Source organism: Rhipicephalus microplus, chromosome 3 (genome assembly GCF_043290135.1).
Source record: "Rhipicephalus microplus isolate Deutch F79 chromosome 3, USDA_Rmic, whole genome shotgun sequence".
In the NCBI taxonomy this organism is placed as follows: Eukaryota; Metazoa; Arthropoda; class Arachnida; order Ixodida; family Ixodidae; genus Rhipicephalus; species Rhipicephalus microplus.
This window is the reverse complement of record NC_134702.1, coordinates 72,872,025-72,899,129: the sequence shown is the minus strand read 5'-3', so window position 1 is coordinate 72,899,129 and position 27,105 is coordinate 72,872,025. Positions and strand designations below refer to the sequence as shown.

At 46.9% G+C, this 27,105-nt stretch overlaps 16 non-coding genes across 16 annotated transcripts; all 16 read right to left on the bottom strand.

Annotated features, from left to right (window-relative positions):
* Positions 1–11,549: 11,549 nt before the first annotated feature.
* Positions 11,550–11,639, bottom strand: TRNAY-GUA (transfer RNA tyrosine (anticodon GUA)). The gene is given in 2 exon segments: positions 11,550–11,585; positions 11,603–11,639. It is a non-coding gene; the product is annotated as a tRNA-Tyr (tRNA).
* A 305-nt stretch (positions 11,640–11,944) lies between these two features.
* TRNAY-GUA (transfer RNA tyrosine (anticodon GUA)) lies at positions 11,945–12,034 on the bottom strand. The gene is given in 2 exon segments: positions 11,945–11,980; positions 11,998–12,034. It is a non-coding gene; the product is annotated as a tRNA-Tyr (tRNA).
* Positions 12,035–12,343: 309 nt separating this feature from the next.
* On the bottom strand, positions 12,344–12,433 carry TRNAY-GUA (transfer RNA tyrosine (anticodon GUA)). The gene is given in 2 exon segments: positions 12,344–12,379; positions 12,397–12,433. It is a non-coding gene; the product is annotated as a tRNA-Tyr (tRNA).
* Positions 12,434–14,453: 2,020 nt separating this feature from the next.
* TRNAY-GUA (transfer RNA tyrosine (anticodon GUA)) lies at positions 14,454–14,543 on the bottom strand. The gene is given in 2 exon segments: positions 14,454–14,489; positions 14,507–14,543. It is a non-coding gene; the product is annotated as a tRNA-Tyr (tRNA).
* Positions 14,544–15,240: 697 nt separating this feature from the next.
* On the bottom strand, positions 15,241–15,330 carry TRNAY-GUA (transfer RNA tyrosine (anticodon GUA)). Its single transcript is given in 2 exon segments — positions 15,241–15,276; positions 15,294–15,330. It is a non-coding gene; the product is annotated as a tRNA-Tyr (tRNA).
* A 307-nt stretch (positions 15,331–15,637) lies between these two features.
* Positions 15,638–15,777, bottom strand: TRNAY-GUA (transfer RNA tyrosine (anticodon GUA)). Its single transcript has 2 exons — positions 15,741–15,777; positions 15,638–15,673 (listed from the first exon to the last, which is right to left on the bottom strand). It is a non-coding gene; the product is annotated as a tRNA-Tyr (tRNA).
* Positions 15,778–18,192: 2,415 nt separating this feature from the next.
* Positions 18,193–18,332, bottom strand: TRNAY-GUA (transfer RNA tyrosine (anticodon GUA)). The gene is made up of 2 exons: positions 18,296–18,332; positions 18,193–18,228 (listed from the first exon to the last, which is right to left on the bottom strand). It is a non-coding gene; the product is annotated as a tRNA-Tyr (tRNA).
* Positions 18,333–19,030: 698 nt separating this feature from the next.
* TRNAY-GUA (transfer RNA tyrosine (anticodon GUA)) lies at positions 19,031–19,120 on the bottom strand. Its single transcript is given in 2 exon segments — positions 19,031–19,066; positions 19,084–19,120. It is a non-coding gene; the product is annotated as a tRNA-Tyr (tRNA).
* A 304-nt stretch (positions 19,121–19,424) lies between these two features.
* TRNAY-GUA (transfer RNA tyrosine (anticodon GUA)) lies at positions 19,425–19,564 on the bottom strand. Its single transcript has 2 exons — positions 19,528–19,564; positions 19,425–19,460 (listed from the first exon to the last, which is right to left on the bottom strand). It is a non-coding gene; the product is annotated as a tRNA-Tyr (tRNA).
* A 2,020-nt stretch (positions 19,565–21,584) lies between these two features.
* Positions 21,585–21,674, bottom strand: TRNAY-GUA (transfer RNA tyrosine (anticodon GUA)). The gene is given in 2 exon segments: positions 21,585–21,620; positions 21,638–21,674. It is a non-coding gene; the product is annotated as a tRNA-Tyr (tRNA).
* A 697-nt stretch (positions 21,675–22,371) lies between these two features.
* On the bottom strand, positions 22,372–22,461 carry TRNAY-GUA (transfer RNA tyrosine (anticodon GUA)). Its single transcript is given in 2 exon segments — positions 22,372–22,407; positions 22,425–22,461. It is a non-coding gene; the product is annotated as a tRNA-Tyr (tRNA).
* Positions 22,462–22,769: 308 nt separating this feature from the next.
* TRNAY-GUA (transfer RNA tyrosine (anticodon GUA)) lies at positions 22,770–22,909 on the bottom strand. The gene is made up of 2 exons: positions 22,873–22,909; positions 22,770–22,805 (listed from the first exon to the last, which is right to left on the bottom strand). It is a non-coding gene; the product is annotated as a tRNA-Tyr (tRNA).
* A 698-nt stretch (positions 22,910–23,607) lies between these two features.
* On the bottom strand, positions 23,608–23,697 carry TRNAY-GUA (transfer RNA tyrosine (anticodon GUA)). The gene is given in 2 exon segments: positions 23,608–23,643; positions 23,661–23,697. It is a non-coding gene; the product is annotated as a tRNA-Tyr (tRNA).
* A 304-nt stretch (positions 23,698–24,001) lies between these two features.
* TRNAY-GUA (transfer RNA tyrosine (anticodon GUA)) lies at positions 24,002–24,141 on the bottom strand. Its single transcript has 2 exons — positions 24,105–24,141; positions 24,002–24,037 (listed from the first exon to the last, which is right to left on the bottom strand). It is a non-coding gene; the product is annotated as a tRNA-Tyr (tRNA).
* A 2,020-nt stretch (positions 24,142–26,161) lies between these two features.
* TRNAY-GUA (transfer RNA tyrosine (anticodon GUA)) lies at positions 26,162–26,251 on the bottom strand. Its single transcript is given in 2 exon segments — positions 26,162–26,197; positions 26,215–26,251. It is a non-coding gene; the product is annotated as a tRNA-Tyr (tRNA).
* Positions 26,252–26,949: 698 nt separating this feature from the next.
* Positions 26,950–27,039, bottom strand: TRNAY-GUA (transfer RNA tyrosine (anticodon GUA)). Its single transcript is given in 2 exon segments — positions 26,950–26,985; positions 27,003–27,039. It is a non-coding gene; the product is annotated as a tRNA-Tyr (tRNA).
* Between the last annotated feature and the right edge of the window lie 66 nt (positions 27,040–27,105).

Sequence of the window (27,105 nt, the reverse complement as noted above, 5' to 3'; positions counted from 1 at the left end):
CCTTGAAGATGCCAAACAAGTCCTGGACTGCGCAGAATCTCTTCACCCTTGCAGAGGAGCAGGTAGGGCGAAGGACTTCACCTATGACGTTCTTACGAAGAAACTGGAGCAGCAAATCTCTCATTCCGACGGCCTTGTCTTCAGTGTCACGTGCAAAGGAGCGGTTAAACAACAAGGTGAGTGCGGCAAACGTTTATTGAGACGTCACTTGTAATTGTACAATTAATCAATCAGTAACCTGTTTAATGCTAGAACATTTGTGTGGCCCCTAATTTTTGTAGTACTCATTAACATTTACGAAAGAATAGTTTGCCTACAGAAAGTGAAAGTGCATAAATTGCGTTTCAAACATGCATGGTAAAAAACTGGAAGCTCTTCATAATTTTTTTCTCGTATACTTCCAGGTTCTTCATGCATTTCATGCAAGTACGTGAGGAAAGTAATACTCACCAGAAAAAGCTACCTAAAACGAAAAGAGCGAAGAAACTCAGTCTCCACCAAACTGCGGGTCCTGAGTCAGAGAAACAAGCGGATGGCGACAAGGCTGTTGGACATTGCTGGTCGTCTCGAAGAGATGAGGGCAAACAATGCGAATGTCGCGGATAAAATACTAGAGGATAAAATATCGTCACTACCGCGAAAGCAGCAGGCAAGTGTTCGCGCTTGCTTTCAAGCTGCCAAACAAACCAGCAAGCAGGGCATGCGCTACAATCAGGAGTGGATCCTCGAGTGTTTACTCATGAAACTAAAGAGTCCCCGGCTTTATCAGCACATCAGAAAGAACGAAATTCTCATGATGCCCAGCAACACTACTTTGAAAAGATACTTGAGGTCATACGAGTCGGCCTTCGGTTTTAATCAAGCAGTAATGAACACTCTAAAGAAAAAAACCGCGAGCATGTCAGACCTCGAAAGACACGGCGGACTATTGGTGGACGAAATGAAATTGTCAGAACATTTCAATGTGACGGCGTCTGGCCAGATTCAAGGCTTCGTGGACCTTGGAGAATTTACGAAGCCCGAAGACAAGTACCAGCAATGTGATCACGGCATGGTCATCATGTTTGTGCCTTTCGCTGGAAAATGGAGCCAAATTGTGGGCGTTTTTGCGACAAAAGGAAATGTGAGAGGAGACATTTTATTGAAAATTCTCATGGAAGCTACCATCCTCGTGGAACAGGCGGGCTTGTTCGTCGACCACATCACTTGTGACGGAGCCCCCTGGAATCGAAAAATGTGGAAGCTAGCGGGGGTGTCGGCGTCATCGAAGAAAATAAATGGCGCCATACAGCATCCTGTCGACGAGATGAGGAAATTGCACTTTATCTCCGATTTCCCGCATCTGCTAAAATGCCTCAGGAATGGTCTTCTCCAGAAAGGCTTTGCAACACCAGACGGATTGGTACGTATAGATTCATGGTTGACATTTTACAAAGATTGTGTTTTTTGCATACATTGCATTACCTCAACCTATATTTCTAGGTGTCTGTGCATCCGGTTCGGGAGGCGTACCTTCTAGACAGAAGTGTTAGGACACTGAAAGTTATGCCCAATTTGACCGAGACGCATCTGGAACCAAACTCATTTGAGAAGATGAGAACCCCTTTCGCCTTCCAACTATTCGGTCCATATGTCCTACGGGGCCTGGCCTTCTACAAGGAGGACATCGAGAGAAGGTGTGGCAGCATCGAGGCAACTCAGCTGTTCTTCTCGTGAGTTGCGCCTACGTTCCAAATGAATTAAGTGTAATCGTAAACATCTCAAACGCATGATGAGCGCTCTTCTGACATACATTCTTTTTGTTTATTTTGCAGGAAGATCCAACGACTGATCACCGTGATGACTTCCAGGTTTCGGGCCGAAGCGCTGAGACCAGCTTCTACAGACGTGGCATTCCTGTCCAATTTTCTGGACTTCCTGAATGACTGGGAATCATTCAGTGACAACAAGCGGCACTTTCTCAGCGAGTCCACTGCCATAGGTTTTAGGGTCACTATAGCAAATACCCTTTCATTGCTGAAGTACCTGACAGAGAGCGTTGGATTCAAATATCTCATGACATCTCGACTTAGCACCGATCCCGTGGAACATTTCTTCGGCATCGTTCGCCAGTCAAGTGGCTGCAACGCGCACCCCTCTCCGGATGAGTTTCTAATAACCGTCAACTGCTTGTCCTTTTATAACTTGGCGCACAGTGTGGACAGCGCAAACGCAAACCCTGACATGATAAACGCTCTTGTCACTGTGCATGACAGACAGGGTCTAAAGGTCACGCACAAAAAAATTGATGATCTTATATCACAGGGAAAACTTGGCGAGGTCGAAAGCACGATTGCCACGATGCCAGAAAAGTTTGCTGACCACATCGATGTGACTTTGGAGAAGAGTGACTCGAGACTCATTTACTACACAGCAGGGTACGTGGCCAGAAAGTGTGTATTGAAGTTGGCATGCGTACAATGCAAAGAAGTGCTTCTGTTTGAGAAAGCTGTCGCGGTTGCTGAACAGCTCCCTTCGCAATTCACGGAGCAATGCGACTGGGGTGGACTTCTGTACCCCTCACGACAGCTGTATGATTTCATTGCCTCACTTGAAAACTTGTTTACTGAATGTTTCAGTGTTTCCATGTTGCACACAGATAGCATCTCTGACATCCTTTCATTGGTGAAAACTAATTTTCTGAACTCGAAAGCGGTCGGCTGTCCAGACCACAAAGATGCAGTGAGCACAAAGCTCGTTTCGTTCTACGTGCTCACTCGCCTTCACTTCTTAGTGAAGGGAATGAACAGGGAAAACGCTTCGAAACGAGCGAGAGCAAAACACTTAAAGCTTAGCAGGACAACATAGAGCCTGACGTTCCTTGAGCGACGGTGTCGAAGTCTTTCGATGATATTTATTTTGTTTTTTATATTTATGCGAAAAGCTTGCGCAGTCAATTTAAAATAAAATATTTTGCGCATATCACTTCTTTATTGGTGTCTTTCAGACTTCCTATCTATAGGTGAAAACACGTTCATGTTTCGAGCAAATGTTTGCATGGACACGTACCGCAGGCACGAAGAGAAAAGGTAAAATATAACATATTTCATTAATACCTACAACGTATACCAGCACTAGATGCCGAACAAAAACTCATCATAAAACCACCGCGACGGACGTGCGTCCGCCCTATAAGTCATTTCCTACGAATAGCACAGTTGCCGTCCGATGTGACTAAACTTCCTTTGCCAACACCCTCACGTAATCGCAACAGGACTGGTTCAGTTTTTCAATAATATCACGCGTCCCTAACGAATAGCTGCAAATTTGCAGAAGGGTTCGCATACTTTAGCTTTAATTCTCGTGATAACAGCTGGTAACTTTAGTCTTGCATCATATTCAATTTGCTGCCGTGAGTCTAAATTTGCACCAAACGCAAACTTACTTATATATCCCAGTTATATTGACATTTTTAAAAGCATCGCAGTTAATGCTCATATTACACTTTCGATGCGTACGTTTTCGCAAAAGCCAAATTCAACTTACGCTCTTGATTGTAAACAATTACCGTGGAAATCACGGTACTTGCGTGCGTGACTACCTATACGAGCAGGGCGTTTCGCAATATAAACATTTAGATTTTGTTGAACTGGCGCGGAAGCACGGTGCGACGCCGTTCACGGCCACGCACGCACGAACGAAGCAACAACGCTGCGAGACTGCGCCAGACGCGCGAGCAGCACGCGAACCGCGCGAACTATCAGACTACCCACCCGTCGCGAACCGCGTGGCAAAGGGGACTTGTAACCATGGCAACCACGGCTAAGTCTTCAGGTGAAGGCGATGGTAGCGCCACCTGGATTTTCCGAAAAAAACGCCTCAGCGTGGAGCCTTCAGTGGACCCACTCCCCCATTCTAGTACACTCTAGTGCTGATTCATCCTTTATACCGAAGGAATCGCAGGCTGTATTGAGGCTGACGAAATAACGAGAACCATGAAGCTGCATGACATTTATTACCTTCTCACGCGTATTTACCCTCGATGCTAGTAAAATGACGACGTTTTTACAACCTTCCCGATCGTCTCGCATATAAACTTTAGGTGCCAGCACACTTTTTGATGCGTATGATATTGTAACGGATATAACAACCTCACAACCGGGACGTCCTATTTACAAGGTTTAATAAGGGCGAACTTGTGCCCAAAGCCAAAAGAACTACACAGTAGCTGGGAGAAAGCAGCGAACGCTCGTCGTCCTCTTCTTCTCTTCTTTTCCGCTGCTCGGTAGCAGCTCGTGCACAGGCTGGGCCGGCTCGTGCCTTCCGGCGGGCTTCATGAGTCGTAGCGATGCCGTCAGCGTTCCTCTTTTAACAACGTCTGCGTTGTACTGCGCCTTAACAATTCCTCGTGGCATTATCCCCCCTCTCAAGCGGCATCGCCCCGATGCTTGCGATGAGGCTGTTTTTTTTTTTTTGTGTGTGCAAGTTTGTAAAAATGAGGTTGCAGTACGTCAAGGTATTGGGGTGGCTAGGTTTGGAATCGGTCGTAGTACGGTTTCATCCGTACAATGTGTACACGCTCCGTGGGATTGCGTCGCCTCGAATGCAGGTGGCCTGCAGGCTTGACTTCGTAGACGAGGTCATTGTGTCGCTGTACGATCTCGTAGGGGCCAAAATACCGTGAAATGAGTTTTTCGGAGAGGCCTCGTCGTCGTACTGGAGTCCATATCCACACTTTGTCGCCAACGTCATATCGCGTGTCAAGTCTTCCTCGGTTGTAGCGGTCGGCATCGATGCGGTGTTGGTGGCGTATTCGGTATCTTGCTAACTGGCGGGCTTCTTCCGCTCTTTGTAGAAAGTCGTCAAGATCGGGGGGGTAGTCATCTTGGTCTATTGGTAACATAGCATCCAGTGTTGTGGTAACAGCACGACCGTAAACTAGTTCAAATGGGGTGATTTTGGTGGTCTCTTGCACAGCCGTATTGTAGGCGAAAGTGACGTATGGTAAAATTTCGTCCCACTTTTTGTGCTCGACATCCACATACATGGATATCATGTCCGCTAAAGTTCTGTTAAGGCGTTCGGTCAGGCCATTGCATTGAGGATGATATGCAGTGGTTTTCCTATGAACAGTGTGAGTCATGTTGAGCAGGCACTTCAAAAGTTGCGCCGTGAAAGCCGTTCCGCGATCGGTGATTACAACCGTTGGAGCGCCATGTCGCAGGACTATTTTGTGTACGAAGAATTGGGCCACTTCTGCTGCCGTTCCTCGTTCCAAAGAGTCTGTTTCGGCGTATCTAGTTAAATAATCAGTGGCCACAACGATCCATTTCTTGCCGAGTAAAGATGTCGGGAAGGGTCCAAGGAGGTCCATTCCAACTTGGCGGAAAGGCGCTTTCGGTGGATCTATAGGTTGTAGAAGGCCCGCTGGTTTAGAACGTGGTGTTTTTCGTCTTTGGCACTCGCGGCATGTTTTGACGTAGTGTTGCACTGAAGCTAGTAGCTTGGGCCAATAATAATGGAGACTGATCCTTGCAAGCGTTCGCGTCACACCCAAATGTCCAGATGTGGGCTCATCGTGACACGCTCGAAGTATTTCTTGTCGCATAGTTGCTGGAACGACAAGCAGGAACTTTTCGCGGTTGGGCTTGAAGTTTCTCTTGTAGAGAACGTTTCCTCGGAGGCAGAACAATGCGAGGCTTCGAGAAAATATACGGGGTACTTGTACGTCAATTCCTTGCAGGTGTTCGATAAGCGGGAGTAATTCTTTGTCTGTACGTTGGAGTTCGGCTATTTGAGTGGTCTCGACAATTCCTACGAACGGAAAGTCGTCTTCTTCTGATAGTGGTGTGTCTGTAGGAGCCCGTGACAAACAGTCGGCATCGGTATGTTTTTTGCCAGATCGGTATACGACGGTTATATCGTATTCTTGCAGTCTGAGGCTCCACCTTGCTAGTCGTCCAGATGGTTCCTTTATGTTCGCCAGCCAGCAAAGCGCATGGTGATCGCTGACTGCCTTGAATGGTCTACCATATAGGTACGGCCGAAATTTACTGATGGCCCAGACGACGGCAAGGCATTCTTTTTCCGTGGCCGAATAGTTTGTCTCTGCTTTTGTTAGAGTCCGACTGGCATAAGCTATCACTTTTTCTTCACCTTTCTGCCACTGTATTAGAACGCATCCAAGGCCGATGTTACTGGCATCTGTGTGTATTTCCGTGTCGGCTGTTTCATCAAAGTGAGAAAGAATCGGGGGGTTTTCTAACCTCTTTCTCAATTCGTTGAAGGCGCTTTGTTGCTCGTTTTGCCACTGGAAAGGCACATCTTCTCTCGTAAGTCTCGTTAAGGGTTCTGCGATCTTTGAAAAATTTCTCACAAATCGTCTATAGTACGCACATAGACCTAGAAATCTCCGTACTGACTTTTTGTCTGTTGGCACCGGAAACCTTGCGACGGCGGCCGTCTTATCAGGATCAGGGCGAACACCTTGGGCGCTGACGACATGCCCAAGAAAACGAAGCTCTTCGAAAGCTAATCGGCACTTCTCTGGCTTGATTGTCAAATCTGCCGAACGGATTGCCTCTAACACTGACCGAAGGCGCTTGATGTGCTCCTCAAATGTAGCCGCGAAGATGACCACGTCGTCTAGGTACACTAGGCAACACTGCCACTTCAATCCGGAAAGCACAGTGTCCATCATGCGTTGGAACGTTGCCGGCGCACAACAGAGACCAAACGGGAGAGCCTTAAATTCGTAAAGTCCGTCCGGGGTAACAAAAGCAGTCTTTTCGCGATCACGTTCATCAACCTCGATCTGCCAGTATCCACTTTTCAGATCTAGTGATGAGAAGAACTTGGCACACCGAAGTCGATCTAACGTGTCGTCGATGCGTGGAAGGGGATATACATCCCGTTTAGTCACAGCATTCAGTTTCCTGTAGTCGACACAAAACCGTAGCGTGTTATCCTTCTTCTTGACAAGCACCACGGGAGATGACCACGGGCTGTTAGAAGGCTGGATAACATCATCTTCAAGCATTTCTCGTACCTGCTTCTTGATGACTTCCCTTTCCTTAGGGGAAACACGATACGGGTGCTGGCATACCGGCCTGGTTGTCTCGTCCGTTATGATCCTGTGTTTTGTAATGCTCGTGCGCCGTACCTTTGAACTGTTGGAGAAACAGCTGCCAAATTCCCGCACGAGGTCGTATAGCTGTTGACGTTGAATCTCTGAAAGATTAGGATTTACGTATATTGTGTCGCAGGCATCAGATGGAAGTTTCACATTCGGTGACGTCGTTTCAAGACTGCATATTTCTGTCACTTCACAGAACTCATGAAGAAACGCTATTGCCGTCCCTTTTGCGATGTGCTGGAATTCGTTACCGAAATTCGTCAAGAGGATGTCTGTGCACCCGTTTCGCAGCTGGATAATCCCTCGTGCCACACAAACGCCTCTTTTCAAGAAAACATCCACGTTGCTCTCCGCCACACCCTCGTAGTCGCTGAATGCATCATTATGCACGAGAACCATTATACTGCTCCGTGGCGGTACAGTCACATCATCGTCGACGACGCGCAGTGGAGTGGTACATCGTTCATCTGATCGTGCTACCTTTAAAGCTTGCTCCGTCGAAAAGGACACGCTCGACCTCTGTAAATTGATAATCGCACCATTAGCTTGTAGGAAATCCATTCCCAGTATCACTTCCCTCGAGCACACAGGCAGGACGACAAAGTCACCGACGTAAGTGAAGCCCCGTATCATGACCCTTGCGGTACATCGGCCGGAAGGGGTTATGAGGTGACCACCTGCAGTACGTACTTGAGGTCCACCCCATTCGGTCAGAACTTTCTTGAGTCGCTTCGCTAATTCGTAACTTATCACAGAATAATCCGCACCAGTATCGATCAAAGCATTGAGCTCTAGTCCGTCAATCACCAACGGCAAGTCTGAAGTAATTTTCTCTGTACTGCACTCCTTTACCTGGAAACAGTCGTCGTTATCAGGCTCGTACCGCAGTGGAGGATCTTCACATCCCAAGTCGCCAGCGGCCTCGCCTCCACAGGTCGCCCTCTTCAGTTTCCCGGATTTGGGCTAGGCGAACGCTGCCTAGACGTGCTTGGGAAGGGACGTGGGCTAGACGAGCGGTAGCGCATAGGGGATGGTGAGCGTGGTTGATGACGACGAGGCGGGTCAAATTCCCGACGTGAGCATAGGTATTCTTCAATCTCGGAAGGTCTTTCGCCGTTTCGCGGACACGGTGCATTGATGGCGAATCCCCTAAGACCAGCTTGACGATATCGGCAGAATCGGTACAGGTGGCCAGCCTCTCCACAGTGGAAACACAAGGGCCTACGTGTGGCATCTCGCCACACATCGCTCTTCCGTGGCATCATCTCTCTCGCACGAGGTGGAGTGCGTGTTGCCTCTACGATTTCAGGCGGGCTGCGCATTGTCTGCACATAAGTACTTGGTGTCTCGATCGGCGAACAGTGCAGAGTAGGTCGCCTGAGCACCTCGGAGTACGTTACCGCCCGTCGTGTCGCCGGCACATCACTCCGCGGCTCCCGCATGGCCTGTCGAATTTCGTCTCGGACAACTTCAGCAAGAGACAGCTCGGGGGTGACATCAGGTGACTGCAGTTTCCTTAATTCTTCCCTGACAACAGACCGGACGAGCTCGCGCAATGTGTCAAGATTATCCACGACGCCTGCTGAGTAGACTCCTGCGGATGCACCGGCTACGTCGCGGTTGTACTGTCGGGCTCTCTGCTGAAGCGTCGTTTCGATGGTTGTTGCTTCCGACCGAAACTCAGCAACAGTACGGGGCGGATTGCGGATGAGTCCCGCGAACAATTCTTGCTTTACCCCGTGCATGAGGTGGCGCACTTTCTTGTCTTCCGTCATGCCAGGATCAGCTCGCTTGAAAAGGCGGGACATGTCTTCGATGTACATCGCGACAGTTTCGTTCGTTCGTTGAATCCGTGTGCGGAGAGCTGCTTCCGCCTTTTCCCGGCGATCACTGTTGGCGAACGTACTCAGTAGCTGCCGCCGAAACTCTTGCCACGACGTCAGAGATGCCTCGTGGTTTTCGTACCACACTCGTGCAGAGTCTTCCAACGCAATGTAGACGTTACGCAGCTTGCCTTCCTCGTTCCACTGATTTAGATTTCCCACTCTCTCGAAATGCTCTAACCAGTCTTCGGCGTCCTCGTATGGGTCACCATGAAACACCTTTGGGATGACCGGTTGGCTTACGATGAGTTGTGCCGGCGTAACTTGGCTCGTCATGGTGGTGGCGGCGCTTGTCTCCGTCACCGATGCCCTTGATACAGAAGGGAGTGGCCCAAATTCTGGCAACTCTCCTCGGATACGGCGGCTGACTCGTTGGTGCACCGGTGTAAGCTCCACTGGTTGCGGCTGGTCAGTGCTTGGACTTCGCTCTTGCGTGGGGCTCGGAATCATGTACCCCGCACCTCCACCAGAAAATGTAACGGATATAACAACCTCACAACCGGGACGTCCTATTTACAAGGTTTAATAAGGGCGAACTTGTGCCCAAAGCCAAAAGAACTACACAGTAGCTGGGAGAAAGCAGCGAACGCTCGTCGTCCTCTTCTTCTCTTCTTTTCCGCTGCTCGGTAGCAGCTCGTGCACAGGCTGGGCCGGCTCGTGCCTTCCGGCGGGCTTCATGAGTCGTAGCGATGCCGTCAGCGTTCCTCTTTTAACAACGTCTGCGTTGTACTGCGCCTTAACAATTCCTCGTGGCAATATGTTCTAATTCACTTTACGCGTTATGGTGCTGCACAAGTGGCAATAAATCACTAATTAAAACATAAAGAATGAAAAAAGCTTGCTCCGTCGAGCCGGATTCGAACCAGCGAGCTACGGATGTACGCACTTAAAATCTATACAGTCCACCGCTCTACCAACTGAGACATCGACGGCAGATGGCAGTACTATGGCGCTGATTCTAAGGTCCCTAGATGAAACAAGTTTCCAAGGTAGCGACACCCTCCCTTTTCCTCCTCGCTTATTTGCCTGAAACGCCCCCTAGGAGGTTTAAAACTTTCATCCAAAACCGAATGTTTGGGTTCTGTTGCTACGGTGAATAGATGTAAATGAAACAAAATGGAACGAAATAAGACGTAGAATAAACAGTTACCTTTATGAACATAAACGGCACAACACAAAAGCAAGCGGGATGTGCGTTACTCAACCGGCAACGCTGGGCAGTTCTATACTTTACACCACTAGCCAAGGCGTCTCGCGTAGTACATTTTAGTTCCACGGCCGCGGTATTTCGTCCAGTTCTAACTAGTCCACTTCTCCGATTGTGTTTTTTTCGTGCTGTGACACAGTCAACGTGCTTCTTGCTGGTTCCTGTAAGTGGCCACAGGGCGTGACGTTGTGACGATTGATTACAACCGGCTTGCGCACACGCAAGAAAAAATACCACCAGACTGGTACGAACACTCGTCCAGCAGCACTGCGATGACGTTTTTTTTAAATGTGCCCATTTGGACAATTGTGATGCCAAGTGATTCTGATGCGGTGCAGGGAACGTCCTGAAAAGTGAGAGTTCTACTGGTGAGGTGTCTCGAAGCAGCGCGTTTCGGCTCAAGCGGGAACTGGTCAAGAGTGAAATGTTTGTGAAGGTGCGTTGATTACAACCTACAGCTGTTCTGTACACGTGCATACCCACATGTATTTGTACCAACTGGCATGCACTAGACACCCATTAGACGCGCGCCTGGCGTTTCAATAAAAACCGACAAGTGAACTCGCTTCGCAGATCCGCGTCGACATACGTTGACGGAGTTGCACGAAAGCATTCGCGTGAAATGGTTCATAGTTGCACTTCATGGTGCGCTTCATCTCGGAAAGCACGAGGTAAGTTGAAGAGAGCGAAATCATTTTCTGTTGTTTACGGGAACGCAGAATTGCTGAAATATGCAGATGTTGCATTGAATGAGCATGGCGAAACAATCTTGGTCGATTTAGCGCACACTGAAATGCTCCTCCTCTTCAGTTTATGTTCTGGCTACGATTTTGTCTTTGGTCACGGCGAGAATCCAGCTGGAGACATATGCGCATGCGTACTCGTTGTGAACCTTTTGTATGATAATAAAGAACACCACTAGCTATTTGCAAGATCACGTGCAAGTAATGCACCAATTACTGACGCGGATGGCAGAGCAAAAGAGGAGTAATCGAGAGAGTGAGGAGGACGGCTCGAGAACAATGAGTGACGCTACCTTGTTTCATCTAGGGACCTTAGCTGATTAATCCTTTATGCCGAAGGAATCGCAGGCAGTATAAAGGCTGACGATATAACGAGAATCATGAAGCTGCATGACATTTACTTACCCACTCACGCGTATTTACCCCCGATGCTAGTAAAACGGCGACGTTTCTGCAACCATCCAAATCGTCTCGCATATAAACTTTGGGTGCCAGCACACTTTGTGTCACGTATGACATGTTTTATTCACTTTGTACGTTATGGTGCTGCACATGTGGCAATAAATCACTAATTAAAACATAAAGAATAAAAAAAAGCTTGCTCCGTCGAGGCGGATTTGAACCAGCGACCTATGGATGTCCGCAGTTGGAACCGCTACGGTCCACCGCTCTACCAACTGAGCTATCGACGGAAGATGGCGGTACCAAGGCGCTGATTCATCCTTTATGCCGAAGGGATCGCAGGCAGTATTGAGGCTGACGAAATAACGAGAACCATGAAGCTGCATGACATTTATTACCTTCTCACGCGTATTTACCCTCGATGCTAGTAAAATGACGACGTTTTTACAACCTTCCCGATCGTCTCGCATATAAACTTTAGGTGCCAGCACACTTTGTGATGCGTATGATATGTTCTAATTCACTTTACGCGTTATGGTGCTGCACAAGTGGCAATAAATCACTAATTAAAACATAAAGAATGAAAAAAGCTTGCTCCGTCGAGCCGGATTCGAACCAGCGACATATGGATGTCCGCAGTTGGAACCTCTACACTCCACTGCTCTACCAACTGAGCTATCGACGGAAGAAATCGGTACCACGGCGCTGATTCATCCTTTATGTCGAAGGAATCGCAGGCAGTATTAAGGCTGACAAAATAACGAGAACCATGAAGCTGCATTCCATTTATGTACCCACTCACGCGTATTTACCCCCGATGCTAGTAAAATGGCGACGTTTCTGCAACCTTCTCAATCATCTCGCATATAAACTTTGGGTGGCAGCACACTTTGTGACGCGTATGACATGTTCTAATTCACTTCATACATTATGGTGCTGCACTTGTGGCAATAAATCACTAATTAAAACATAAACAATACAACAAAAAGCTTTCTCCGTCGAGCCGGATTCGAACCAGCGACATATGGATGTCCGCAGTTGTAACCTCTACAGTCCACCGCTCTACCAACTGAGCTATCGACGGAAGACGGCGGTACTACGGTGCTGATTCATCCTTTATACCGAAGGAATCGCAGGCTGTATAGAGGCTGACGAAATAACGAGAACCATGAAGCTGCATGACATTTACTTACCCACTCACGCGTATTTACCCCCAATGCTAGTAAAACGGCGACGTTTCTGCAACCTTCCCAATCGTCTCGCATATAAACTTTGGGTGCCAGCACACTTTGTGACGCGTATAACATGTTCTAATTCACTTTATACATTATGGTGCTGCCCATGTAGCGATTAATAACTAATTAAAACATAAAGAATAACACAAAAAAGCTTACTCCGTCGAGCCGGATTCGAACCAGCGAGCTACGGATGTACGCAGTTAAAACCTATACAGTCCACCGCTCTACCAACTAAGATATCGACGGCAGATGGCGGTACTACGGCGCTGATTCTAAGATCCCTAGATGAAACAAGTTTCCAAGGTAGCGACACCCTCCCTTTTCCTCCTCGCTTATTTGCCTGAAAATCCCCCTAGAAGGTTTAAATCTTTCATCCAAAACCGAATGTTTGGGTTCTGTTGCTAAGGTGAATAGATGTAAATGAAACGATATGGAACAAAATAAGACGTAGAATAAACAGTTACCTTTATGAACATAAACGGCACAACACAAGAGCAAGCGGGATGTGCGTTACTCAACCGGCAACGTTGGGCAGTTCTATACTTTACACCACTAGCCATGGCGTCTCGCGTAGTACATTTTAGTTCCACGGCCGCGGTATTTCGTCCAGTTCTAACTAGTACACTTCTCCGATTGTGTTTGGTTCGTGCTGTGAAACAGTCAACGTGCGTCTTGCTGGATCCTGTAAGTGGCCACAGGGCGTGACGTTGTGACGATTGATTACAACCGGCTTGTGCACACGCAAGAAAAAATACGACCAGACTGGTACGAACACTCGTCCAGCAGCACTGCTATGACGTTTTTTTTAAATGTGCCCATTTGGACAATCGTGATGCCAAGAGATTCCGATGCGGTGCTGGGAACTTCCTGAAAAGTGAGAGTTCTACTGGTGAGGTGTCTCGAAGCAGCGCGTTTCGGCTCAAGCGGTAACTGGTCAAGAGTGAAATGTTTCTGAAGGTGCGTTGATTACAACCTACAGCTGTTCTGTATACGTGCATACCCACATGTATTTGTACCAACTGGCATGCACTATACGCATTAGACGCGCGCCTGGCGTTTCAATAAAAACCGACAAGTGAACTCGCTTCGCAGATCCACGTCGACATACGTTGACGGAGTTGCACGAAAGCATTCGCTTGAAATGGTTCATAGTTGCACTTCATGGTGCGCTTCATCTCGGAAAGCACGAGGTAAGTTGAAAAGAGCGAAACCATTTTCTGTTTTTTTCGGTAACGCAGAATTGCTGAAAAACACAGATGTTGCATTGAATGAGCATGGCGAAACAATCTTGGTCGATTTAGCGCACACCGAAACGCTCCTCCTCTTCAGTTTATGTTCTGGCTACGATATTGTTTTTGGTCACGGCGAGAATCAGGCTGGAGACATATGCGCATGCGTACTCGTTTTGAACCTTTTGCATGATAATAAATAACACCACCAGCCATTTGCAAGATCACGTGCAAGTAATGCACCAATTACTGACGCGGATGGCAGAGAAATAGAGGAGTAATCGAGAAAGTGAGGAGGACGGCTTGAGAACAATGAGTGACGCTACCTTGTTTCATCTAGGGACCTTAGCTGATTCATCCTTTATGCCGAAGGAATCGCAGGCAGTATAGAGGCTGACGAAATAACGAGAACTATGAAGCTGCATGACATTTTGTTACCCACTCACGCGTATTGACCCCCGATACAAGTAAATTGGCGACGTTTCTGCAACCTTCCCAATCGTCCCGCATATAAACTTTGGGTGCCAGCGCATTTTGCGTCGCGTATGACATGTTCTAAATCAGTTTGTATATTATGGTGCTGCACAGTGGCAATAAATCACTGATTAAAACACAAAGACTACAACGAAAAGATTGCTCCGTTGAGCCGGATTCGAACCAGCGACCTATGGATGTCCGCTTTTCGAACCTCTACAGTCCACCGTTCTACCAACTGAGCTATCGACGGTAGATGGCAGTACTACGGCGCTGATTCATCCTTTGTGCCGAAGGAATCGCAGGCAGTATAAAGGCTGACGATATAACGAGAACCATGAAGCTGCATGACATTTATTTACCCACTCACGCGTATTTACCCCCGATGCTAGTAAAACGGCGACGTTTCTGCAACCTTCCCAATCGTCTCGCATATAAACTTTGGGTGCTAGCACACTTCGCGACGCGTATGACATGTCTAATTCACTATGTACATTATGGTGCTGCACATGTGGCAATAAATCACTAATTAAAACAAAGAATAAAAAAAGCTTGCTCCGTCGAGATGTATTCGAACCAGCGACCTATGGATGCCCGCAGTTGGAACATCTGCAGTCCACCGCTGTACCAACTTGGCTATCGACGGAAGATGGCGGTACCAAGGCGCTGATTCATCCTTTATGCCGAAGGGATCGCAGGCAGTATTGCGGCTGACGAAATAACGAGAACCATGAAGGTGGATGACATTTATTTACCTTCTTACGCGTATTTACCCCCGATGCTAGTAAAATGGCGACGTTTCTACAACCTTTCCAATCGCCTCTCAAATAAACTTTGGGTGCCAGCACACTTTGTGTCGCGTATTACAGGTTTTATTCACTTTGTACGTTATGGCGCTGCACATGTGGCAATAAATCAGTAATTAAAACATAAAGAATAAAAAAGCTTGCTCCGTCGAGCCGGATTCAAACCAGCGACCTATGGATGTCCGCAGTTGGAACCTCTACAGTCCACCGCTCTACCAACTGAGCTATCGACGGAAGATGGCGGTACCAAGGCGCTGATTCATCCTTTATGCCGAAGGGATCGCAGGCAGTATTGAGGCTTACGAAATAACGAGAACCATGAAGCTGCATGACATTATTTACCTTCTCACGCGTATTTACCCCGATGCTAGTAAAATGGCGACGTTTCTACAACCTTCCCAATCGTCTCGCATATAAACTTTGGGTGCTAGCACACTTCGCGACGCGTATGACATGTCTAATTCACTTCATACATTATGATGCTGCACTTGTGGCAATGAATCACTAATTAAAACATTAAGGATAACACAAAAACGCTTGCCCTGTCGAGCCGGATTCGAACCAGCGAGCGATGGATGTCCGCAGTTGTAACCTCTACAGTCCACCGCTCTACCAACACCTATGGATGTCCGCAGTTGTAACCTCTACAGTCCACCGCTCTACCAACTGAGCTATCGACGGAAGATGGCGGTACCACGGTGCTGATACATCCTTTATACCGAAGGAATCGCAGGCTGTATAGAGGCTGACAAAATAACGAGAACCATGAAGCTGCATGACATTTACTTACCCACTCACGCGTATTTACCCCGACGCTAGTAAAACTGCGACGTTTCTGCAACATTCCCAATCATCTCGCATATGAATTTTGGGTGCCAGCACACTTTGTTACGCGTATGACAAGTTCTAATTCACTTCATACATTATGATGCTGCACTTGTGGCAATGAATCACTAATTAAAACATTAAGGATAACACAAAAACGCTTGCTCTGTCGAGCCGGATTCGAACCAGCGAGCTATGGATGTACGCAGTTAAAACCTATACAGTCCACCGCTCTACCAACTGAGATATCGACGGCAGATGGCGGTACTACGGCGCTGATTCTAAGATCCCTAGATGAAACAAGTTTCCAAGGTAGTGACACCCTCCCTTTTCCTCCTCGCTTCTTTGCCTGAAACGGCCATAGAAGGTTTAAAACTTTCATCCAAAACCGAATGTTTGGGTTCTGTTGCTACGGTGAATAGATGTAAATGAAACAAAATGGAACGAAATAAGACGTAGAATAAACAGTTAACTTTATGAACATAAACGGCACAACACAAGAGCAAGCGGGATGTGCGTTACTCAACCGGCAACGTTGGGCAGTTCTATACTTTACACCACGAGCCATGGCGTCTCGCGTAGTACATTTTAGTTCCACGGCCGCGGTATTTCGTCCAGTTCTAACTAGTACACTTCTCCGATTGTGTTTCGTTCGTGCTGTGACACAGTCAACGTGCGTCTTGGTGGATCCTGTAAGTGGCCACAGGGCGTGACGTTGTGACGATTGATTACAACCGGCTTGTGCACACGCAAGAAAAAATACGACCAGACTGGTACGAACACTCGTCCAGCAGCACTGCGATGACGTTTTTTTTAAATGTGCCCATTTGGACAATCGTGATGCCAAGTGATTCTGATGCGGTGCTGGGAACTTCCTGAAAAGTGAGAGTTCTACTGGGGAGGTGTCTCGAAGCAGCGCGTTTCGGCTCAAGCGGGAACTGGTCAAGAGTGAAATGTTTCTGAAGGTGCGTTGATTACAACCTACAGCTGTTCTGTGTACGTGCATACCCACATGTATTTGTACCAACTGGCATGCACTATACGCATTAGACGCGCGCCTGGCGTTTCAATAAAAACCGACAAGTGAACTCGCTTCGCAGATCCGCGTCGACATACGTTGACGGAGTTGCACGAAAGCATTCGCGTGAAATGGTTCATAGTTGCACTTCATGGTGCGTTTCATCTCGGAAAGCACGAGGTAAGTTGAAGAGAGCGAAACAATTTTCTGTTGTTTTCGGTAACGCAGAATTGCTGAAAAACGCAGATGTTGCATTGAATGAGCATAACGAAACAATCTTGGTCGATTTAGCGCACACCGATATGCTCCTCCTCATCAGTTTATGTTCTGGCTACGATTTGGTCTTTGGTCACGGCGAGAATCCGGCTGGAGACATATGCGCATGCGCACTCCTTTTGAACATTTTGCATGATAATAAATAACACCACCAGCCATTTGCAAGATCACGTGCAAGTAATGCACCAATTACTGACGCGGATGGAAGAGAAAAAAAGGAGTAACCGAGAGAGTGAGGAGGACGGCTCGAAAACAATGAGTGACGCTACCTTGTTTCATCTAGGAACCTTAGCTGAATCATCCTTTATGCCGAAGAAATCGCAGGCAGTATAAACGCTGACGATATAACGAGAATCATGAAGCTGCATGACATTTACTTACCCACTCACGCATATTTATCCCCGATGCTAGTAAAACGGCGACATTTCTGCAACCTTCCCAATCGTCTCGCATATAAACTTTGGGTGCCAGCACACTTCGCGACGCGTATGACATGGTCTAATTCACTATGTACATTATGGTGCTGCACATGTGGCAATAAATCACTAATGAAAACATAAAGAATAAAAAAAGCTTGCTCCGTCGAGCCGTATTCGAACCAGCGATCAATGGATGTCCGCAGTTGGAACCTCCACAGTCCACCGCTCTTCCAACGAGGCTATCGACGGAAGATGGCGGTACCAAGGCGCTTATTCATCCTTTATGCCGAAGGGATCGCAGGCAGTATTGAGGCTGACGAAATAACGAGAACCATGAAGCTGCATGACGTTAATTTACCTTCTCACGCGTATTTACCCCGATGCTAGTAAAATGGCGACGTTTCTACAACCTTCCCAATCGTCTAGCATATAAACTCTGGGTGCCAGCACAATTTGTGCCGCGTATGACATGTTTTATTCACTTTGTACGTTATGGTGCTGCACATGTGGCAATAAATCACTAATTAAAACATGAAGAAAAAAACAAAAAAAGCTTGCTCCGTCGAGCCGGATTCGAACCAGCGACCTATGGATGTCCGCAGTTGTAACCTCTACAGTCCACCGCTCTACCAACACCTATGGAAGTCCGCAGTTGTAACCTCTACAGTCCACCGCTCTACCAACTGAGCTATCGACGGAAGATGGCGGTACCACGGTGCTGATTCATCCTTTATACCGAAGGAATCGCAGGCTGTATAGAAGCTGACGAAATAACGAGAACCATGAAGCTGCATGACATTTACTTACCCAATCACGCGTATTTACACCCGATGCTAGTAAAACTGCGACGTTTCTGCAACCTTCCCAAACGTCTCGCATATAACTTTGGGTGCCAGCACACTTCGCGACGCGTATGACATGTTCTAATTCACTTGGTACATTATGGTGCTGCACATGTGGCAATAAATCACTAATTAAAATATAAAGAATGATAAAAGCTTGCTCTGTCGAGCCGGATTCGAACTAGCGACCAATCGATGTCCGCAGTTGGAACCTCTACATTCCACCGCTCAACCAACTGAGCTATCGACGGAAGAAATCGGTACCGCGGCGCTGATTCATCCTTTATGTCGAAGGAATCGCAGGCAGTATTGAGGCTGACAAAATAACGAGAACCATGAAGCTGCATGACATTTAATTACCCACTCACGCGTATTTACCCCCGATGCTAGTAAAATGGCGACGTTTCTGCAACCTTCCCAATCATCTCGCATATAAACTTTGGGTGCCAGCACATTTTGTTGAGCGTATGACATGTTTTATTCACTTTGTACGTTATGGTGCTGCACATGTGGCAATAAATCACTAATAAAACATAAAGAATAAAAAAGCTTGCTCCGTCGAGCCGGATTCGAACCAGCGACATATGGATGTCCGCAGTTGGAAACTCTACAGTCCATCGCTCTAACAACTGAGCTATCGACGGAAGATGGCGGTACCAAAGCGCTGATTCATCCTTTATGCCGAAGGAATCGCAGGCAGTATTGAGGCTGACGAAATAACGAGAACCATGAAGCTGCATGACATTAATTTACCTTCTCACGCGTATTTACCCCGATGCTAGTAAAATGGCGACGTTTCTACAACCTTTCCAATGGTCTCTCATATAAACTTTGGGTGCTAGCATACTTTGTGTCGCGTATGACATGTTTTATTCACTTTGTACGTTATGGTGCTGCACATGTGGCAATAAATCAATAATTAAACCATAAAGAATAAAAAAAGCTTGCTCCATTGAGCCGGATTCGAACCAGCAACCTATGGATATCTGCAGTTGGAACCTCTACAGTCCACCGCTCTACCAACACCTATGAATGTCCGCAGTTGTAACCTCTACAGTCCACCGCTCTACCAACTGAGCTATCGACGGAAGATGGCGGTACCACGGTGCTGATTCACCCTTTATACCGAAGGAATCGCAGGCTGTATAGAGGCTGACAAAATAACGAGAACCATGAAGCTGCATGACATTTACTTACCCACTCACGCGTATTTACCCCCAATGCTAGTAAAACTGCGACGTTTCTGCAACATTCCCAATCATCTCGCATATAAACTTTGGGTGCCAGCACACTTTGTGACGCGTATGACAACTTCTAATTCACTTTATACATTATTGTGCTGCACATTTGGCAATTAATCACTAGTTAAAACATAAAGAATAACACAAAAAAGCTTGCTCTGTCGAGCCGGATTCGAACCAGCGAGCTATGGATGTACGCAGTTAAAACCTATACAGTCCACCGCTCTACCAACTGAGATATCGACGGCAGATGGCGGTACTACGGCGCTGATTCTAAGATCCCTAGATGAAACAAGTTTCCAAGGTAGCGACACCCTCCCTTTTCCTCCTCGCTTATTTGCCTGAAACGCCCCCTTGAAGGTTTAAAACTTTCATCCATAACCGAATGTTTGGGTTCTGTTGCTACGGTGAATAGATGTAAATGAAACAAAATTGAACGAAATAAGACGTAGAATAAACAGTTACCTTTATGAACATAAACGGCACAACACAAGTGCAAGCGGGATGTGCGTTACTCAACCGGCAACGTTGGGCAGTTCTATACTTTACACCACTAGCCATGGCGCCTCGCGTAGTACATTTTAGTTCCACGGCCGTGGTTATTTCGTCAGGTTCTAACTAGTCCACTTCTCCGATTCCGTTTTGTTCGTGCTGTGACACAGTCAACGTGCTTCTTGCTGGATCCTGTAAGTGGCCACAGGGCGTGACGTAGTGACGATTGATTACAACCGGCTTGTGCACACGCAAGAAAAAATACGACCAGACTGGTACGAACACTTGTCCAGCAGCACTGCGATGATGTTTTTTTTAAATGTGCCCATTTGGACAATCGTGATGCCAAGAGATTCCGATGCGGTGCTGGGAACTTCCTGAAAAGTGAGAGTTCTACTGGTGAGGTGTCTCGAAGCAGCGCGTTTTGGCTGAAGCGGTAACTGGTCAAGAGTGAAATGTTTCTGAAGGTGCGTTGATTACAACCTACAGCTGTTCTGTGTACGTGCATACCCACATGTATTTGTACCAACTGGCATGCACTATACGCATTAGACGCGCGCCTGGCGTTTCAATAAAAACCGACAAGTGAACTCGCTTCGCAGATCCGCGTCGACATACGTTGACGGAGTTGCACGAAAGCATTCGCGTGAAATGGTTCATAGTTGCACTTCATGGTGCGCTTCATCTCGGAAAGCACGAGGTAAGTTGAAGAGAGCGAAACCATTTTGTGTTGTTTTCGGTAACGCAGAATTTCTGAAAAACACAGATGTTGCATTGAATGAGTTGGCGAAACAATCTTGGTCGATTTAGCGCACACTGAAACGCTCCTCCTCTTCAGTTTATGTTCTGGCTACGATTTTGTTTTTGGTCACGGCGAGAATCCGGCTGGAGACATATGCGCATGCGTACTCGTTTTGATCCTTTTGCATGATAATAAATAACACCACCAGCCATTTGCAAGATCACGTGCAAGTAATGCCCCAATTACTGACGCAGATGGCAGAGAAATAGAGGAGTAATCGAGAGAGTGAGGAGTACGGATTGAGAACAATGAGTGACGCTACCTTGTTTCATCTAGGGACCTTAGCTGATTCATCCTTTATGCCGAAGGAATCGCAGGCAGTATAGAGGCTGACGAAATAACGAGAACTATGAAGCTGCATGACATTTTGTTACCCACTCACGCGTATTGACCCCCGATACAAGTAAATTGGCGACGTTTCTGCAACCTTCCCAATCGTCTCGCATATAAACTTTGGGTGCCAGCGCATTTTGCGTCGCGTATGACATGTTCTAAATCAGTTTGTATATTATGGTGCTGCACAGTGGCAATAAATCACTGATTAAAACACAAAGACTACAACGAAAAGATTGCTCCGTTGAGCCGGATTCGAACCAGCGACCTATGGATGTCCGCTTTTCGAACCTCTACAGTCCACCGTTCTACCAACTGAGCTATCGACGGTAGATGGCAGTACTACGGCGCTGATTCATCCTTTGTGCCGAAGGAATCGCAGGCAGTATAAAGGCTGACGATATAACGAGAACCATGAAGCTGCATGACATTTACTTACCCACTCACGCGTATTTACCCCCGATGCTAGTAAAACGGCGACGTTTCTGCAACCTTCCCAATCGTCTCGCATATAAACTTTGGGTGCTAGCACACTTCGCGACGCGTATGACATGTCTAATTCACTATGTACATTATGGTGCTGCACATGTGGCAATAAATCACTAATTAAAACAAAGAATAAAAAAAGCTTGCTCCGTCGAGATGTATTCGAACCAGCGACCTATGGATGCCCGCAGTTGGAACATCTGCAGTCCACCGCTGTACCAACTTGGCTATCGACGGAAGATGGCGGTACCAAGGCGCTGATTCATCCTTTATGCCGAAGGGATCGCAGGCAGTATTGCGGCTGACGAAATAACGAGAACCATGAAGGTGGATGACATTTATTTACCTTCTTACGCGTATTTACCCCCGATGCTAGTAAAATGGCGACGTTTCTACAACCTTTCCAATCGCCTCTCAAATAAACTTTGGGTGCCAGCACACTTTGTGTCGCGTATTACAGGTTTTATTCACTTTGTACGTTATGGCGCTGCACATGTGGCAATAAATCAGTAATTAAAACATAAAGAATAAAAAAGCTTGCTCCGTCGAGCCGGATTCAAACCAGCGACCTATGGATGTCCGCAGTTGGAACCTCTACAGTCCACCGCTCTACCGACTGAGCTATCGACGGAAGATGGCGGTACCAAGGCGCTGATTCATCCTTTATGCCGAAGGGATCGCAGGCAGTATTGAGGCTTACGAAATAACGAGAACCATGAAGCTGCATGACGTTAATTTACCTTCTCACGCGTATTTACCCCGATGCTAGTAAAATGGCGACGTTTCTACAACCGTCCCAATCGTCTAGCATATAAACTCTGGGTGCCAGCACAATTTGTGCCGCGTATGACATGTTTTATTCACTTTGTACGTTATGGTGCTGCACATGTGGCAATAAATCACTAATTAAAACATGAAGAAAAAAACAAAAAAGCTTGCTCCGTCGAGCCGGATTCGAACCAGCGACCTATGGATGTCCGCAGTTGTAACCTCTACAGTCCACCGCTCTACCAACACCTATGGAAGTCCGCAGTTGTAACCTCTACAGTCCACCGCTCTACCAACTGAGCTATCGACGGAAGATGGCGGTACCACGGTGCTGATTCATCCTTTATACCGAAGGAATCGCAGGCTGTATAGAAGCTGACGAAATAACGAGAACCATGAAGCTGCATGACATTTACTTACCCAATCACGCGTATTTACACCCGATGCTAGTAAAACTGCGACGTTTCTGCAACCTTCCCAAACGTCTCGCATATAACTTTGGGTGCCAGCACACTTCGCGACGCGTATGACATGTTCTAATTCACTTGGTACATTATGGTGCTGCACATGTGGCAATAAATCACTAATTAAAATATAAAGAATGATAAAAGCTTGCTCTGTCGAGCCGGATTCGAACTAGCGACCAATCGATGTCCGCAGTTGGAACCTCTACATTCCACCGCTCAACCAACTGAGCTATCGACGGAAGAAATCGGTACCACGGCGCTGATTCATCCTTTATGTCGAAGGAATCGCAGGCAGTATTGAGGCTGACAAAATAACGAGAACCATGAAGCTGCATGACATTTAATTACCCACTCACGCGTATTTACCCCCGATGCTAGTAAAATGGCGACGTTTCTGCAACCTTCCCAATCATCTCGCATATAAACTTTGGGTGCCAGCACACTTTGTTGAGCGTATGACATGTTTTATTCACTTTGTACGTTATGGTGCTGCACATGTGGCAATAAATCACTAATAAAACATAAAGAATAAAAAAGCTTGCTCCGTCGAGCCGGATTCGAACCAGCGACATATGGATGTCCGCAGTTGGAAACTCTACAGTCCATCGCTCTAACAATTGAGCTATCGACGGAAGATGGCGGTACCAAAGCGCTGATTCATCCTTTATGCCGAAGGAATCGCAGGCAGTATTGAGGCTGACGAAATAACGAGAACCATGAAGCTGCATGACATTAATTTACCTTCTCACGCGTATTTACCCCGATGCTAGTAAAATGGCGACGTTTCTACAACCTTTCCAATGGTCTCTCATATAAACTTTGGGTGCTAGCATACTTTGTGTCGCGTATGACATGTTTTATTCACTTTGTACGTTATGGTGCTGCACATGTGGCAATAAATCAATAATTAAACCATAAAGAATAAAAAAAGCTTGCTCCATTGAGCCGGATTCGAACCAGCAACCTATGGATATCTGCAGTTGGAACCTCTACAGTCCACCGCTCTACCAACACCTATGAATGTCCGCAGTTGTAACCTCTACAGTCCACCGCTCTACCAACTGAGCTATCGACGGAAGATGGCGGTACCACGGTGCTGATTCACCCTTTATACCGAAGGAATCGCAGGCTGTATAGAGGCTGACAAAATAACGAGAACCATGAAGCTGCATGACATTTACTTACCCACTCACGCGTATTTACCCCCAATGCTAGTAAAACTGCGACGTTTCTGCAACATTCCCAATCATCTCGCATATAAACTTTGGGTGCCAGCACACTTTGTGACGCGTATGACAAGTTCTAATTCACTTTATACATTGTTGTGCTGCACATTTGGCAATTAATCACTAGTTAAAACATAAAGAATAACACAAAAAAGCTTGCTTTGTCGAGCCGGATTCGAACCAGCGAGCTATGGATGTACGCAGTTAAAACCTATACAGTCCACCGCTCTACCAACTGAGATATCGACGGCAGATGGCGGTACTACGGCGCTGATTCTAAGATCCCTAGATGAAACAAGTTTCCAAGGTAGCGACACCCTCCCTTTTCCTCCTCGCTTATTTGCCTGAAACGCCCCCTTGAAGGTTTAAAACTTTCATCCATAACCGAATGTTTGGGTTCTGTTGCTACGGTGAATAGATGTAAATGAAACAAAATTGAACGAAATAAGACGTAGAATAAACAGTTACCTTTATGAACATAAACGTCACAACACAAGTGCAAGCGGGATGTGCGTTACTCAACCGGCAACGTTGGGCAGTTCTATACTTTACACCACTAGCCATGGCGCCTCGCGTAGTACATTTTAGTTCCACGGCCGTGGTTATTTCGTCAGGTTCTAACTAGTCCACTTCTCCGATTCCGTTTTGTTCGTGCTGTGACACAGTCAACGTGCTTCTTGCTGGATCCTGTAAGTGGCCACAGGGCGTGACGTAGTGACGATTGATTACAACCGGCTTGTGCACACGCAAGAAAAAATACGACCAGACTGGTACGAACACTTGTCCAGCAGCACTGCGATGACGTTTTTTTTAAATGTGCCCATTTGGACAATCGTGATGCCAAGAGATTCCGATGCGGTGCTGGGAACTTCCTGAAAAGTGAGAGTTCTACTGGTGAGGTGTCTCGAAGCAGCGCGTTTTGGCTGAAGCGGTAACTGGTCAAGAGTGAAATGTTTCTGAAGGTGCGTTGATTACAACCTACAGCTGTTCTGTATACGTGCATACCCACATGTATTTGTACCAACTGGCATGCACTATACGCATTAGACGCGCGCCTGGCGTTTCAATAAAATCCGACAAGTGAACTCGCTTCGCAGATCCGCGTCGACATACGTTGACGGAGTTGCACGAAAGCATTCGCGTGAAATGGTTCATAGTTGCACTTCATGGTGCGCTTCTTCTCGGAAAGCACGAGGTAAGTTGAAGAGAGCGAAACCATTTTCTGTTGTTTTCGGTAACGCAGAATTTCTGAAAAACACAGATGTTGCATTGAATGAGTTGGCGAAACAATCTTGGTCGATTTAGCGCACACCGAAACGCTCCTCCTCTTCAGTTTATGTTCTGGCTACGATTTTGTTTTTGGTCACGGCGAGAATCCGGCTGGAGACATATGCGCATGCGTACTCGTTTTGAACCTTTTGCATGATAATAAATAACACCACCAGCCATTTGCAAGATCACGTGCAAGTAATGCCCCAATTACTGACGCAGATGGCAGAGAAATAGAGGAGTAATCGAGAGAGTGAGGAGTACGGCTTGAGAACAATGAGTGACGCTACCTTGTTTCATCTAGGGACCTTAGCTGATCCATCCTTTATGCCGAAGGAATCGCAGGCAGTATAGAGGCTGACGAAATAACGAGAACTATGAAGCTGCATGACATTTTGTTACCCACTCACGCGTATTGACCCCCGATGCAAGTAAATTGGCGACGTTTCTGCAAGCTTCCCAATTGTCTCGCATATAAACTTTGGGTGCCAGCGCATTTTGCGTCGCGTATGACATGTTCTAAATCAGTTTGTATATTATGGTGCTGCACAGTGACAATAAATCACTGATTAAAACACAAAGACTAGAACGAAAAGATTGCTCCGTTGAGCCGGATTCGAACCAGCGACCTATGGATGTCCGCTTTTCGAACCTCTACAGTCCGCCGTTCTACCAACTGAGCTATCGACGGAAGATGGCAGTACTACGGCGCTGATTCATCTTTTATGCCGAAGGAATCGCAGGCAGTATAAAGGCTGACGATATAACGAGAACCATGAAGCTGCATGACATTTACTTACCCACTCACGCGTATTTACCCCCGATGCTAGTAAAACGGCGACGTTTCTGCAACCTTCCCAATCGTCTCGCATATAAACTTTGGGTGCTAGCACACTTCGCGACGCGTATGACATGTCTAATTCACTATGTACATTATGGTGCTGCACATGTGGCAATAAATCACTAATTAAAACAAAGAATAAAAAAAGCTTGCTCCGTCGAGATGTATTCGAACCAGCGACCTATGGATGCCCGCAGTTGGAACCTCTACAGTCCACCGCTGTACCAACTAGGCTATCGACGGAAGATGGCGGTACCAAGGCGCTGATTCATCCTTTATGCCGAAGGGATCGCAGGCAGTATTGAGGCTGACGAAATAACGAGAACCATGAAGGTGGATGACATTTATTTACCTTCTCACGCGTATTTACCCCCGATGCTAGTAAAATGGCGACGTTTCTACAACCTTTCCGATCGCCTCTCATATAAACTTTGGGTGCCAGCACACTTTGTGTCGCGTATGACATGTTTTATTCAATTTGTACGTTATGGCGCTGCACATGTGAAAATAAATCAGTAAATAAAACATAAAGAATAAAAAAAGCTTGCTCCGTCGAGCCGGATTCGAACCAGCGACCTATGGATTTCCGCAGTTGGAACCTCTACAGTCCACCGCTCTACCAACTGAGCTATCGACGGAAGATGGCGGTACAGAGGGGCTGATTCATCCTTTATGCCGAAGTGATCGCAGGCAGTATTGAGGCT